The sequence below is a fragment of the Canis lupus genome, chromosome 1 (genome assembly GCF_048164855.1).
Source record: "Canis lupus baileyi chromosome 1, mCanLup2.hap1, whole genome shotgun sequence".
Lineage (NCBI taxonomy): Eukaryota > Metazoa > Chordata > Mammalia > Carnivora > Canidae > Canis > Canis lupus.
In genome coordinates, this window is record NC_132838.1 from 47,615,840 (window position 1) to 47,630,795 (window position 14,956).

General features: G+C 40.8%; 1 protein-coding gene across 11 annotated transcripts in view; it reads left to right on the forward strand.

Annotated features, from left to right (window-relative positions):
* The window catches only part of ARID1B (AT-rich interaction domain 1B), a 434,837-nt gene that overhangs the window by 342,170 nt on the left and 77,711 nt on the right, over nt 1–14,956 (forward strand). The window lies entirely within an intron of this gene.

Below are 14,956 nucleotides of genomic sequence, written 5' to 3' on the forward strand. Positions count from 1 at the left end.
ACGTTTTACCAAACGTAGTTCAAGACCCAATGAGTATAAATGTCCACATAGCACCATGAAGCATAGTTTATACATGACTGTAGCCTGACAATTGATCTAGCTGTGTAAAAGTGACTATTAATGATGCAACTTGGATATTGGTCCTAATGAAGTAAAATGTTAGAGTGTGTGTATGTTTAACCATTTTGATTAATAATTTATCCCAGGATACTTAAACAGTAAAGATTTAAACACATAGTAAGACCTTGTATTAAATCATTGTAATATCTTAGAACCTAGAGCCAACCTGAGAGATTGTAGAGTCCACTCACCTCAGTTTACAAATAAAGAAACTGAGGACCAGAGAGGTTCCATAGGACTTTCTCATTCTCAGAGGCTAGTCAGTGTCAGAGCCAGAAGAAAGAAGACTTTCTTTTCCTGAAGCCCGTGAACATGTAGATTGTCCCACATCTGTCCGCTTTGATCTTCAGCTCATTCGGGCATGTTGACCCCACATATTATTGCCTTGGCTGAGACCTTTGGCCTTCATTTGTTTAGCTCTGTCTACTTCTCTCCTTCTGTAGTGAAGCTACTTTTATTGGTGGTGATTTAATTCAGAATAGTGTGGACCAGGGTTTACACGCCTACTGCACCACCTGGTGCTGTGCCAAGGGACCTCCTACTGCCCGTGACTGGAGGCTCACCCCTCCCGCCCAGGGAGCATGCCACTTTCAGTCTTCCTCCCCCATGCTCACCCAGAAGACAGAAGTGCTGGCTTGGTAGCTGCTATTTAAAGGTTCCCAACTCCTCATGTTTATAATTATTCCTGTATGAGTTGTACAGATGACGATTTGCTTCTCATTAGAATTATAAGATTTCAGTTATTTCATGTTTAATAACTCAGCACCTCGTTATTTAGAAAGTAATGCCAATAAAAAGATGGGTTAGCCCTAGCTACATATCATTTGTGTTGAAATGAATGTTTAGTAGGAATAAAATGAGATATTTATTTTCTAATATCTCTACATATTTAACTCTTTTTATTATACTTTAATATATAGCTAGCACATTAATTCCTTTATTGAAATACTACAAATATGTCTTAATAATGGGATAGTTAATGGTTTTCAAACTTCAGAGTGTATGAGAATTACCTGGAGAACGGTTAAAAGAGATTTCTGAGCCACATCCCCAGATTTTTGACTCAGTAGGGCTTGTGGTAGGCTGCTTAAAATCTGCATTTTGGACAAGTTCCCACCTATTGCTGATCCTGCTGATCAGAGGACTATACTTTGAGAACCACTGCCTTATAAAGATACCATAATATGCTCTTATAATTGTGTGGTCTGTACATCTTTTTCTCTAAACTTTCCACCGTAACCCCCTGTGAACCAGTCTGGTACCTTACATCCTTTTTCTGTGTTAACTCGTTGGGCTTCTGGTCATCTGGAAGACAGTTCAAAGTTCATGGAGAGCGTACTAGCACCATACAGGGAGGAATTCTCTCCAAACTCCTTGAGCTACATTGTGTTGCTGGGTCAGGGAAGTGGAAAAAATAAAGGATCAGAGTAATTGTCTTGCACTGAAAACCTGCTCAGGCCAGACCCAGAACTAAGATGAAGAAACTATTTGGCATTCCCTTAATCCTCACTATAATCCTGTAACACCATTCCCATCAGTGGAGTCCTGCTTCTTGGGCAAGCATTCAAGGACAAGAGGTTCCTTATTTGGAAACCCTGCAATTCTAATCTTTATTGCTAAGAACCTTTAAAAGAGAGAAACCTCTCCTAGATCTTCCAGCAGCATGTCCCGCAACCTCTTCCAACTGATACATGTTTAAGAAATTTGAAAATGTAGAAAGCCAAATGTGAACAACAATGACACGATGAGGAAGCATAGCTAAATTAAACTTTTAACTTAAACAGGGGTGCCTGGGTGGTGCAATCTGTTAAGCATCCAGTTCTTGGTTTTGGCTCAGGTCATGATCTCAGATTTTCTGAGATCAAGCCCCGTGTCAGGCTCCATGCTCAGCATGGAGTCTGCTTAGGTTCTCCCTCCCCACCCACTGCCCCTTTCTTACTCTTTAAAATAAATAAATCTTTTTTAAAAACTTTCAAACAAATATATTGGTAAACAAAATCTAGAGTTTTCTTCTGGTGTCACTGTATAAAAACCATGATATAGATATGTGTGGGGTTTTTTCCCCCTCTAATTATCCTCATGATAGGTAGTGTGGTTTTAGTAACTTGTAATGGATACATAACAATCTGGGTAGTTACAATGACCATTTCCTTCAGATAGCAAATACACATTTTATAATTTGCTTAATCTGAATTGATTTTTATGAACATGTTTCCCAAACTTTCTCTGAAAGGCTGCTAAAGATGTTATGTGTGTCCCTTTGTGTGCCTTTTGTTGGTTGGACAGTCCCCTAAGCAAGAAAACCTAGTATTTCCAAAGAGCTGGTAAACGATACTGTTGCACGTGCATGACTTAAATTTTCTCCAGAATTGGATAGCAAGGATTTTTTTAAATGGCTTTGTTATTTGTTAAAATCTAGAAAGAGATATTAGTTCCTAATGATACTTGATCAGGTTTTCAGTGGCAAATGACACAATCATTACAATGCTTTGATAGAATATAACATTTTTCTCGTCTGATGATGAAACAGACATCATCATTGGGTATGTACCAACAGAATTTACAGTGCAAAGTAGATTTGAGAAAACACTTGCTGGAAAATCCCCCTGTGTTGTCTCCCATGTATTGAAAAATAATTTATATCTTTACATTTGATATATTCCCTCACCCCTCTTGAGGGAAGTGAGGAAGGAAGCAGAGAGGGGAAAAAGTATATTGGTGAGTTCATATTTTCTTCTTCTTCTTCTTCTTTAAAGATTTGATTTATTTATTCTTGAGAGACAGAGAGAGACCGAGAGAGGCAGAGACACAGGCAGAGGGAGGAGCAGGCTCCATGCTGGGAGCCCAACGTGGGACATGATCCCAGGTCTCCAGGATCAGGCTCTGGGCTAAAGGCAGACACTAAACCAGGCTGCCCATATCTTCTTTAAAAAAAATTTTTTCTCAAAAAAAAATTAAAATTAAAAAAAAAAATTCTCTCAGAAACTGTGGACCTTGATAGATAAGAACATAGCTTCTATACTGCTAAGTACCAAAATAACCAAGTTGAGCAATTCCTTTTATGCTTAACTTCGTTTTAACAAGTAAGATAGGAGAGTAAGTTTCCAGTTACACACATCTTCTTTAATGTATCTACAGGGGATAGTTTTTCTTTAATAGCAGAAACTCTAGAAAGACACTTGCCTGGAGATAATTGCACAAAGAGATGCAGCCTGCTTCTGTTTGGAGGTGTGGTTTTCTGGATATTCCCCAGAGTCCTTAGGTAAGACAGCAGTACCAATAACTCTACCTTGAAGCCTGGCTCCCTGTAAACTCAGGAAGCTGAACTCTTGCCCTATTATTATTCCTTCCCACTTGGTTCTGGGATTCCTGTTCAGGAATAATGTGTATTAATAAATTATATACTCTGTTAAGAATTTTGCAAACATGAAGCTGTCCTGGGATCTGAACCATACTGGAATTTGCAAGGCCATGTCTTCTTCCCAAAATTGGGTGCAGAGTTGGTATGCTGCCCAGATACTTGGTAGCCCAGCAGCGCCCTCTGACCTGGTAGTTCTGGGATCAAGTTTGTCTAAGGCCATCGATCACAAATCCATTTCCACACATCGTATGTAGGCAAACATAACTTTCTGCAGTTTTCTATTTTCTATCCATAAAAGGTATATATGCAAGTAAATGTGGATATGTCCATTGCCCCCAGGTACAAAAAGAAGGAAAACATTTTAGATATTTATTGGCTCTTTACTCTCCTGTAGTGTCTCTAATACTCTCATCTGCTCTCCCATACAGCACCTCAGTTAGCATCTCCTGTTTACACTTTGTGTGGTGCTAAAACTTCCTACTAGCCGAATAAAGAAAAAGTTCAAATTCTTTGCTTCATTACTGAGATAAGTTTAAAAGAAGAAAGGTCAAAACTTCAGTTCAGTATTCTATAACACCTTTGCCACTGGTTTTTATCATAAATTTTCTTTCTGTAGTCCTCATATAACAACATGAAGAATTGCTATTAAAGCCCTTCACCAAAAAATCCAGCAGTATAAATTATGCGACCTAAGGCATTAGAGGAAGCATCCAGATAATGCTAAAATACTAAAATAAATGTTATGAGAAAATTCTAGCTAACAAGTTTAGGTTACTTTTATGCTTCTTGTATAATCTTCACCTTATATATCCTAAAATTGGAGAAGAGCAGTAGCAAATAGCTTCTTAATGTGTTGCCCTGTTTTCCACAAGGGCTTGGAGGGACTATCTACTCAGTCATCTGAGTAGATAAATAAGTATAATTATTATTAACATTAAAATGATTGCATTTTTAACCCCCGTAAAATGTGAAGCTTAATGAAACTAGCAAATGCCCTTCTAGTTATTGGATTAGCAATTAGGTGAAAACGTTTCAAGAAGGCTTATTTATTTGGACAGATGTAGAGAGGTCAGAATTAATTTTTTGAAAACCTTTTAATTGAATTCCCTTTTAATTTTCACAGTGGTGTCTAGTTAAATATTCATGGTAATGCTGGTGGTTTTCTGAAGGTCTGAACTAGATCTGGATTCTCAGAATCGACGTAGGTGATTTAACCCTTTTCATCTGGGGTGCCAGCAGGGACTTCCTAGTGTAATCCCATAGTATTTGAATAATTAGAAGGCAGTAATGAGGATTTAATTAGTCCTTGAGATATGCTGAAAGCAGAACCACGACGAACTTTCCCTTTTGGACATGGATTGCAAGCAGAGTTGACGCTTTTGCAGGACTGTGATGTGCTAGGAAATGTATTCTGTCGCTGGAGGCGGTTCTTTGGCACCATTCCATGACCATAAGATCTGCATGGAAGGTATCCTGGGTGAAATCTTCCAGAATTACTGAATAGCACCCTCCCCCTCCCATGCGCCTTCATTCTTGTCCACCTACATGACAACCTTTTTTCTCTCTTCGTTTGCTGTTTAAACAGAGTTGTAGTCCAAGTGCATGGGCTTACTATACCTGATGCAGAATTGGCTTTCACTGTTCCCAGTGATAGCAGATGAGACAAGCTAGACAAGTGGTGGGTATACTCTGTAGTAAACAGGGACAATAGATGAGGAGAAAATCACAAAATTTTGCCTTTCTATACACCTGAGGTATCTGATCCAGCTAAACACCATTCCTGCCCTGTGTGTCTAAAGAGTCACAAAATTCCTATCTTTAGAATCTGATTTTCATAGTGATATTTATCAGTAACTATGTTTATGAATATTAATAGTGCCATTATCCAGAAAAAGTGTGTAGCACAGAAGTGGGGTGGGACATTTAGATGTTCTTCTTGTGTGCCTACCTTAGAAAGGTCAATCAGAATTTATGTACTTCACCCATATGAGGTTTCACATGTACCTAATTTTGTGTAGATTGAATAGAATATACTATTCTTTATTTCTTCTTTATTAAAGAAGATAAAAATATTAAAGAAGATAAAAATATCTTCTTTATTCTCCTATTTTTTTCTTCTGTCATTAATCCCAAATATTAACTGTCTTGGTATAATTTTATTCCCACTCCATAGTGGTATATTTTACCTTCTCTAAAGTCCAAATAGAATTCCTCATCAAATTTCTAGGCACATTCTATTTGCTCAGGGCAAATCTTTCTCTTACCTTTTAATGCCAAGGGCAAGAAAAGAGATCTCTTAAAAATAAATCGAGTGTCTTACTATAAATTAGACTGAGCTCTTGAGGGCCAGAACTGAATCTTGTTTATACTCTGTATCCCTGTGTCTACAACAGAGCCTCATGTATAATAGATGTTCAACAAAGATTGAGCTGGACAGCAGAAAATAATTCAGCCTTCACATCAATTCAGAAGTTTCAGATTGTTTCAGAGCACAGAACAGCCAAAGAACAAAATATTCCTTGTTCTTAAATTAAGAAAGATTACCATATTAATTAATATTCTGACAATTTTACCATGATAGGTTATTTGCTGTGGTGTAGGGTGGGGTGTTTCCCTCTCTTAAAACATGGTGGACATTTTGAACTTGGACCAGATGAAAGATACCATTTCTGCTCCCCATCCTTCCCAGACATATTTCTCTAACTATATAGACATGACGTCAGGCTAAGTTGAGTTCTCACAGAGGCCACCCCCCACCCTACCCTAACCAGGCTCCTTATTTCTTAGGAATATTTAGATGGAAATAAGTAAAAAGTTTGAAAAAAAAATTGTTAATACAGCTAGCTGGTTTCATGGCAATATTTACATCACAGTTAGGGTTGAAATAATGTTTTTTAAGATCTTAATTGCTCTTCTTAATTGTCAAGAACAGATTAACAAGTTATAGCTCAAAAATGGAGACCACCAAGATAATTGTTAAGAGTTGGAAGTAGCATTGAAGTTTTTTTTCTTCGGTTTTTGCAGACCACAGAAACTATTTTGTTCCCCTTTCTTTTGAATTCTCAGTTTTAAGTATTACAAATCTACACATTCTGAAATGTTTTCATAGGGTATGTTGGTTGTCAGAAAATATTCTTTCTCCACCTTTCTAATTACTCTTGTATATAAAGGTGTTCTTACCATTTGTGAGCATGCCAAACATAGAAAGAACGGTGCTGCCTTTCAGCAGGAGGCTATTATCAAAAAGAGAAAATTTATCACTTTCCAAATGTATTGCTGTGTAAGTCTAGCTATCAACCTGTTAAAGCATTAGTGAGCGTCTGCCCCCACCCCCAGATGCAATTAATTCAGCCTCAGCTCTTAATTGAGGACCGCTTTTTTATAATATGCAACAGATGAAAATAAAGTCAAATGGGAGGTCATATACAAGAGAGAGTATCCAGGAAGCTGTTTGTAATTTCCTCAGCCTGCAAGCTCTGCCTCTGGGCTGGATGGTGGACCCAGCCAAAGCTAGCCTAGTGAAGGAAATAACAGCATAAGACTTGTATCAAGGTTATTGTTCCATTCCTCTTAAGTCCGCTATCCAGAGATGTGTTCACCAAAAAGCTGGGGAAACAAATATCACATACAATAAAAATCGATTATATTCACTGAGGAATCATCAGTCTAAATTTTAGAATATTTTAAAAGATGCATAGTTTTGTCACTCTTGCTATATGCAATAATTTCTTTGAATTGCCGATTAAAGCTTGCTTTTAATAGTTAGCCCTCATTTGTAATTGGCTCATTATTCTTCCCTGAAAGTATTTGAGAACATCTGGATTTTAGGTAAATTCCACATTGTGTGTTACATGCACTTATTTATAATAACGTTTTTCTCCTGTGCCTTATGGATCTGTACCTCAGGGAAAAACCCCTGTCCACCTGGATTCCCAAGCCATAAAGCTACAAGGCATCCTTGACTCTCCCATCTGCCCCACACTGGGACTCTACCCACTGGACTCTACCCCCACAGTGTGTCCTATGCCTTCCTCTTCCTGCTCTCCTGGCACCACCCTACTCCAGGCCCCCAGGAACATTCAGCAGCCTCCCAGCTACTCTTCCAGTCTCGGCTCTGTTCCCTTCCAGTCCTCTTTCCATGCTGAATCTAGACTGGTCTTTCCAGGAGGCTGGTTAGATTATGTGATTCCCTGCAGCCCAGGAGCTCCTCTTTGCCTTGGAGGAAGGCTGCACTGGGCTACTTGGTTCCGAGGCTCTTCCTTATCCCATGCCAGCCTCCCTTTCTGACCTTACCTCTCATCACCTTGCTGCCTCTCATCTACAGACAACCGAACCTCCTCTAGGATCTTCACATAAACTCTTCTTTCTATCATTTTTTGCCACCCACACCTCAACTCCAACCCCACCCTGATATGGAGCCTCCTTGCCCATCTTTCCTGATCCTTCAGGCCCTCTATAGCCTGGCACCTGGTAGGTCTTCGAGTCCATATTTGCTGCATGAACAAATGAAGGATTACCCTCCAGCCAGGCACCTTCCCAGTGCACCTGGCAGTGCTCAGGACCCATTGCCGGGATTATTGGGAACAGAGCTCTGTGACTGTGAGGACCACATGGCCTTGTTCAGTCTCCTAATTGCAGTGTTCATGTAATACATGCTTTTTCTCATTTTAATCTTCAGGGAGTTTAGAACCGAAAACCTGGGTTTAGGTGCAGGCTTTATCACCAGCTAGTTTTGTGACCTTAGACAATTAAATCTCTGCTTCCTCATAAGTAAAGTGAGGATCAGTGCCCCTTGGATTTGTTTCATGGATCAAATGCAACCTTGTGTCTGAAGGTTATAAGTTGGGAAGCCCAGGGCACCTGGGTGGCTCAGTTGGTTGAGGTCATAATCTCAGGGTCCTGAGATTGGGCTCTCCTGTGGGCATGGAGCCTGCTTAAGATTCACTCTCTCCCTCTCCTTCTGTCCCTCTTTGTTTCTTCCAGCACATAGTAACACACATAAAATTGTCTTTGCTTTCTGCATCAAAGCTAACTTTTGTAGCTAACACTCAAAAGATTTGTGTAAGGAAAGGCTGGATATTTTGCCCCCATCTACCATCTGGGCAATCAGTCTGATCCTTCCCTGGACCCTCATTTGCCCAGTGATAGATGTCAGTAGCCGAGAGGGTTCTGTGGGGGTGGCTGGGGAGAACTTGGATGCTCAAGTCTGTGCCTCTGAATATAGGGCACCACAGTAGCAGGGAAGGAAGCAAGAGCAGCTCTGCCAGTTAACCTGATCGCACAGCTGGGAAAGCACCAGGGGGCCTGGGTTACAGCCTTGAACGGGTCATTAGTTTCTGTCTTCCCCAAAGCAGTTCATGTTGTGAAGAGAAGCAAGCAGGCAAATAAACACTGGAGATATTAAAATGTAACAAGAATATTTTTTAAAATCTATTTTTCTCCCCAAATGGGAATCTGACACCTATTTGCAATGAGAAATCACTCTGTCTGTCTTTATAGTCGGAAGACTCTGCTAAGGTGGTACAGTGTGTGACCATTATTTCACACATGTGGGGAAACATCTTTTATTGAACTGGCTTGAAGAAACAAGGCAGCTCTGTGAATTTTCAACAGATGCCAACGTGAAAACAAATTGTCCATGTGCCAGAGGAAAAACGTGCTTTGCTTTTTGGTGGCTCATAGAACCTTGGGTGTTTTCCTGGTGTCCTGACAGTGCCGGAGCTTTCTGCCAGCTGAAGAGGCACCTCTGATGAAGAAATCACATTTTTGTGTAATTGTGTCTCTGTTCTCTTGCTCTCCTGCATTTGCCTGGGCACTCTTGCTCTTTCTTTACCGTTTTCTCTTTCATGGGTAGGATGAACCTTGGTTTGGGCTTTATGTTTGACCCTGTGTTTCCTTTTTTTTTTTTTTTTTTTTTAAGATTTTATTTATTCATGAGAGACACAGAGAGAGAGAGAGACAAAGACACAGGCAGAGGGAGAAGTAGGCTCCATGCAGGGAGCCTGATGTGGGACTCGATCCTGGGACTCCAAGACCACGCCCTGGGCTGAAGGCAGGCACTAAACCACTGAGCCACTCAGGGATCCCCTGACTCTGTGTTTTCCAGCAGGATGTAAAGTCTCATACTTAATGCTATTGAATTTGTTGTGCTGCCTGAAGAGGGAAAGGATGCACATGTGGAGGTTTAGATCCATGTCAAAATGCCTTCCAATTTAATATCCTGAAATTTCCCATTTTTGCCCTACTATTTCCTTGACTTTGTTTCTAAATCAGTTTTGTACACCCTTCAACTTAGGTATGCATTTCCATGAGATGGCCCTTTACTCATCAGTGACTGTTCCAGAGCTAGGACAACCTGCCATTGCCTGTTTGGATCCATGAAGCTTCCCACTCTATTTTCCTCCCTATCGTCTCCCCCATATATGCCTTCTGGCCACTTTACTTTTTATATTAAATATAATTTCATTCTATTTTTGAGAGTTTTTGAAGTCCTTCTAAAGATATCCCCGTCTTGTCCAATGAAGAGTTTTTCCCATTCCTACTGCATAATAAATATCCTGCATTCATTTTGTCTCTTATATGGAAAATGCAATTTATTTATAATGGTTGCGTAAATCAGTTTAACTTTTTTTTGATATACTAAGGTTTAGATAGTAACACTGGATCTTTCCTAAAAAAATTTTTTTTCCAAGGAAGAGAATTATGTAACATTTTTTCTAAAAGAAGGAAAAATATTCACTTAATAAACCACAAATAGTACAGTGCTGAAAAAAATATTTGAAAGGTCTGAAAAACTCATTTAATCTAATAATAATATAAAGAAACATTTTATAAATGCTAATTCTCTATTAGACCAATTTTCTAAGATAGCAATGAGGGGATTTTTTTTTTTAATTGAGAAAGGAAAAATGTGTCTCTTAGTCTCTAATATTGGTCTCTATTATAAAGACCAGGATCATTTTTCCTAGACTTAACATTACTTAACACTGCCATGTAATAAGAATAGATTGTTTGTCTTGGAATTTTCCATTGATACCAACATAAATATTTGTAGAAGAATGACTCTAAAGAAAACAATCCTTAATGTGGAGACTGAGTGATTCCAGGTAAGATTGTGACAATCCTCCCTTCCTTCCCATCTTTGGCTATTGATTGGATACATAGAATATAGCATGCAAAAAATTATCAAATTGGAATTAAATATCTAAACAAAATATGCCTTTAGAATAAATGTTAGGGTGAGTTATTAGCATGTTACTAGGTGATAGAAACAAGCCTGGCTAAGATCAGAGTTTTCTCATGTGAGCTCCAGAGCTCCATGGCAGGGCCTGAGCCAAAGAGCAAGGGGGACTCCCTTCTGGCCCAAGGTCTTAGGTGTTCTTCCTTGTAAGTAGAAAGATCATTGTCTTCTTTAACCAACCCCCTTATCCCATATCCCCTGTGCAAAACCTAATGGGTTATTCATCCATTGCATAAATGTTTATTAAGCAAGGCACTGGTCATAGGTGCTATAAACCAGAGGTCAACAAAAGTCAAGATTCCTGCCCTTTACCTTGAGAGTCAATTCAGGAATTCACTTGACAGGAATCCTGGTATTTCTCTCTGTCTCTCTGTGTCTCTCTCTCGTTTCAGTGGGCAGACTCTGGGGAATCTGCCAAATCAGGAAGGATGTACGCGGAATCAATGCTGCTCAGAGCTCATCAGTACTGTAGATGCTGGTTGAGTGGCCTGAAACTGACAAGCTTCACTTTCCTGAGCCAAATAACATGGCCAGCCAATTATTTCTGGAACTAGCGCTCTGGAAAAGGGCAGTGCTTTCTGGATAGTCAACTGGGTGAGGAAAGCTACCTATCAGCTATAACTGGCTCTGTTGGAGGAGGTATAGAGCAAGGCAGGCCCAGCATGATAACACAGTGTGTGCTACCTGGGGAAGGGCATCAGGATGTTTGCCAGGAGGCTCACTGGGTATGACATTTGTCACCTCAGTGAATTTACCACGGTCCAGGGACTTGCGGCACTTTTTGGCTTCACTGTGATACATGGTTTGTAGAGGAGCCTGGCAAAGGGAAGCTAGTATGGAAACTTGGAGTCATTCAGACAGGAAATAAATGGTGGGTTGTCTTAAAAATAATATGAATAGGGATCCCTGGGTGGCGCAGCGGTTTGGCGCCTGCCTTTGGCCCGGGGCGTGATCCTGGAGATCCGGGATCGAATCCCACGTCGGGCTCCCGGTGCATGGAGCTTGCTTCTCCCTCTGCCTATGTCTCTGCCTTTCTCTCTCTCACTGTGTGCCTATCATGAATAAATTAAAATTTAAAAAAAAAAATATGAATAATAACAGCTATCACTTATTGAGCCTCTGCTCTGTGTGCCGGCACTGAGCTGCGTGTTGCTCATAACATGTTCTCATTTAATCTTAGGATGTAGGCTCACTTGTCATCCACATGTTGCAGAAAAGGAAACAGGCTTAACTGTTACCTAACCAGCCTAGAGTCCCCTAACTGTAAGTGGCAACGCCATAGTTTGATTTTGCGGTGACAGGGGAGATGGACAAAGTGGCTACATTTGGCAAGCATTGATAAAGGGAACAGAAACAAACATGCTTTCTACTTGTTAGGCTTTTAGCCATCAGCTGTTCCCTCCTTGAAAAACTGTCTTCCTTTCCCTGGAAACAGTTCTCCAAATACACTATGAATTGAGGAGCCAGCCCACCACATTTATTAAGGTCTTTTTGTAAAGTAAACGGGCTCTAAACGAAGATGTTTTCTTATTCATTAAAAACCTACATTTGGTTCCAGTTCTGTGCCCGGCCCTTCGTGTGGTTCCAAGGAGACAGATGCGGAGAGACTTTGCAAGCCGCGGCACCCCGGTTTGGGGCAGAAACGGGCACACCAGCTGGTAATGGTGGCGGTGTGCTAACTGCTCTGCGCCCACTGACGCACATGGTGCTTTCCGAGCTATGCAAGTGCCTGCTCTTGGGAAGGCCAAGGAGTGCCAAGGAGGGGGCAGGAAGGATGGGGGTCCGTAGGTTACGTGGAGACAAACGGCTTCGTGGGCACACTGAAAGCAGCATACTCAGTAGAGAACACAATCTAGGATTTTGTTTTCAAACTCTGCCTCCCATTCATGAGGCTTTGTTATTTGAAAAAAAAAATTTTTTTTTAAAGATTTTATTTATTTATTCATGAGAGACACACAAGAGGGGCAGAGACATAGGAAGAAGCAGGCTCCCTGTGGGGAGCCTGATGCAGAACTCAATCCCAGGACCCTCGGATCACTACCTGAGCCAAAGGCAGGCTCAATGGTTGATCCACCTAGGGGCCCCTGAAAAACAAATTTTTAATATCAGAGTGCATTTCACACAATAAGGGTGGAAATTGTTTGGTGAGGCAGTATATACATGAAACTGCCTGTGAGTATATAAACATATGCTCACGTGAATACACACGTTGGATTGTGGTATAACATATATTTCTTCAGTATGGATTGTGATTAAAAATGTTTTACTACTTTGTGAGCCTCCGTATCTTCATAGTTGTTTTGCAGCTTAAATGAGCTAATAAAAAACAAAGCTATTAGCATGTAATATATGTTCTTTAAATGTCAACTATTATTGACAGTGAGTGGCACATTGTCTGGAACACGAGAGGTAGTCGATAAATAATTTATTAAGTGAATGAACATGCCAAGACTTGCCAGTCTAAAGCAACCCAGTACCTACCAGTACCTAAGAGGAGAAAAGTGTCTGATTTTCTCCAAGTGGGGACTCCGTGATGGAGCTGGAGAAATGGGTCAGGCCAAATTTGGAAAGACCTGGACTAAGTTTGGACTTCATTCTGTTCAGCAATCAAGAGTTATGAGCTAGTCTTGCAATAAACACAGTGGACCTGTCCCTAGAGAGATGAGGAAGGATAGGATTCAGAGTGGGATTCTGAGCATGCATGTGAGTAAAAGATCTCCCTCTGCTGAGACGAGGAAAATGCAGGAGGACAGGCAGGGACACAGGTGTCTCTGGGCAAGGGGGCAGGATGTTAGTGTCGCCCTTGCTGTGTGCTGTTGCTTGTGGGCACTTAGGAGCCAGACAGGGGAGGACTTGGAGAAGGAAGCAAAATGTTTAACCAAGGAAAGAGCTGACCAGCTGAAGGTGCCCCCATACTTGTCAGATTCAGCCAAAAGCAGCAACCGTAGCTTCTAAGGACATGTGTTGTGACCTCTGCTTTGCTGGTCACACGTATTTCTTAGTCAGCTGGTCGTCAGGTGGTCCTCGGTCTGAATTGGGTCCTCCTCTTCTACCCTCCTGGCACCTGAACTCCTGTTTTCTTCTGTTTGTATGCCAGGGAGTGTATTGCCTGTCCCCCCCCCGCCCCCCGCATGTGGGCCCCATGAGGGTGCTGTGTCCCTGCTACCATATACCCCATACCTCCCACGCTGCCTGGCACCTGGCTCAGTGGCTTCATAAGCTCCCTTGATCATCATTCCTTGCTGGTAGGTTTATTTGCTCCCCAACAAATCGTAAGTTCTTCCAGGACAAGGATTGTACTGTGTCCTTTTTTCCAGTGTTCTCTCCTCCTCACCACCTTCCGTGAGTGCCAGAGAAAATTGGAGCTCACTGGGAGAAGGCGAGTGTCAGACTATCATGGCTGAGTTACCAGCGTGATCACTGAGGTCATAGCTCACATGGTGAAGGAAGGGCTCATGGCCTCACTGCAAAAGCGATAGTCATGCCTTTGCCTCACATTTTCATGGTGGTTTTCAGTTTAGAAGAGCACTTCTGCATATGTTTTCCCTATTTGACTCTCAGAATGATCTTGTAAGCCAGGGCAGGAAGTGCTGTTACACACACAAGAGATCCCATCACATGGTGGGTCATAGAGGCAGCCCCTCCCCCAGTCTCCTGACTCCAAACAGATGAAATGTGTTTCCCATTACACTGCATTACCTTTTCTCTGAGAGTATAGCTTTCTCTCTCGCTCTCTCTCTCTCTCTCTTTCTAAAGGGCAATTGATTTTTTTCAAATCAGAAATACACCTCTTTTCATTTGGAACATGATAGTACAAGTGTGTATGAGTGTATACACATGTAATGAAGAACTCAAATAGTAAATTCATTTATGCAAACCTATGGATTTATGGTATGGATGAAATCTATGTTGTGTTTTCATACAGTTTCTGTGATTTTTCAGTTAAGTACTTTGTATAATGTAAATAATTATCTCATTTAGTACTTTCCTCCCAAAGTTTGAATTTCCTCACCTTACTTAATTTGAGGCATAGAATTCCATAATACATCTAGTAATAAAATATACCTTCATAATACTTAGGAAACAAATTTTATACTTTCTAAATTTTCCTTACTAGAAAGTTTGGTTTTCTAAATTCAGATGGCTTGTAACCAGCAGAACTTCACACCTTTTTTTAAAAGCAGCTTTATTCTCTCAGCTGTCAGTTTTTCTATTCACAAACTATGTCACAAGCT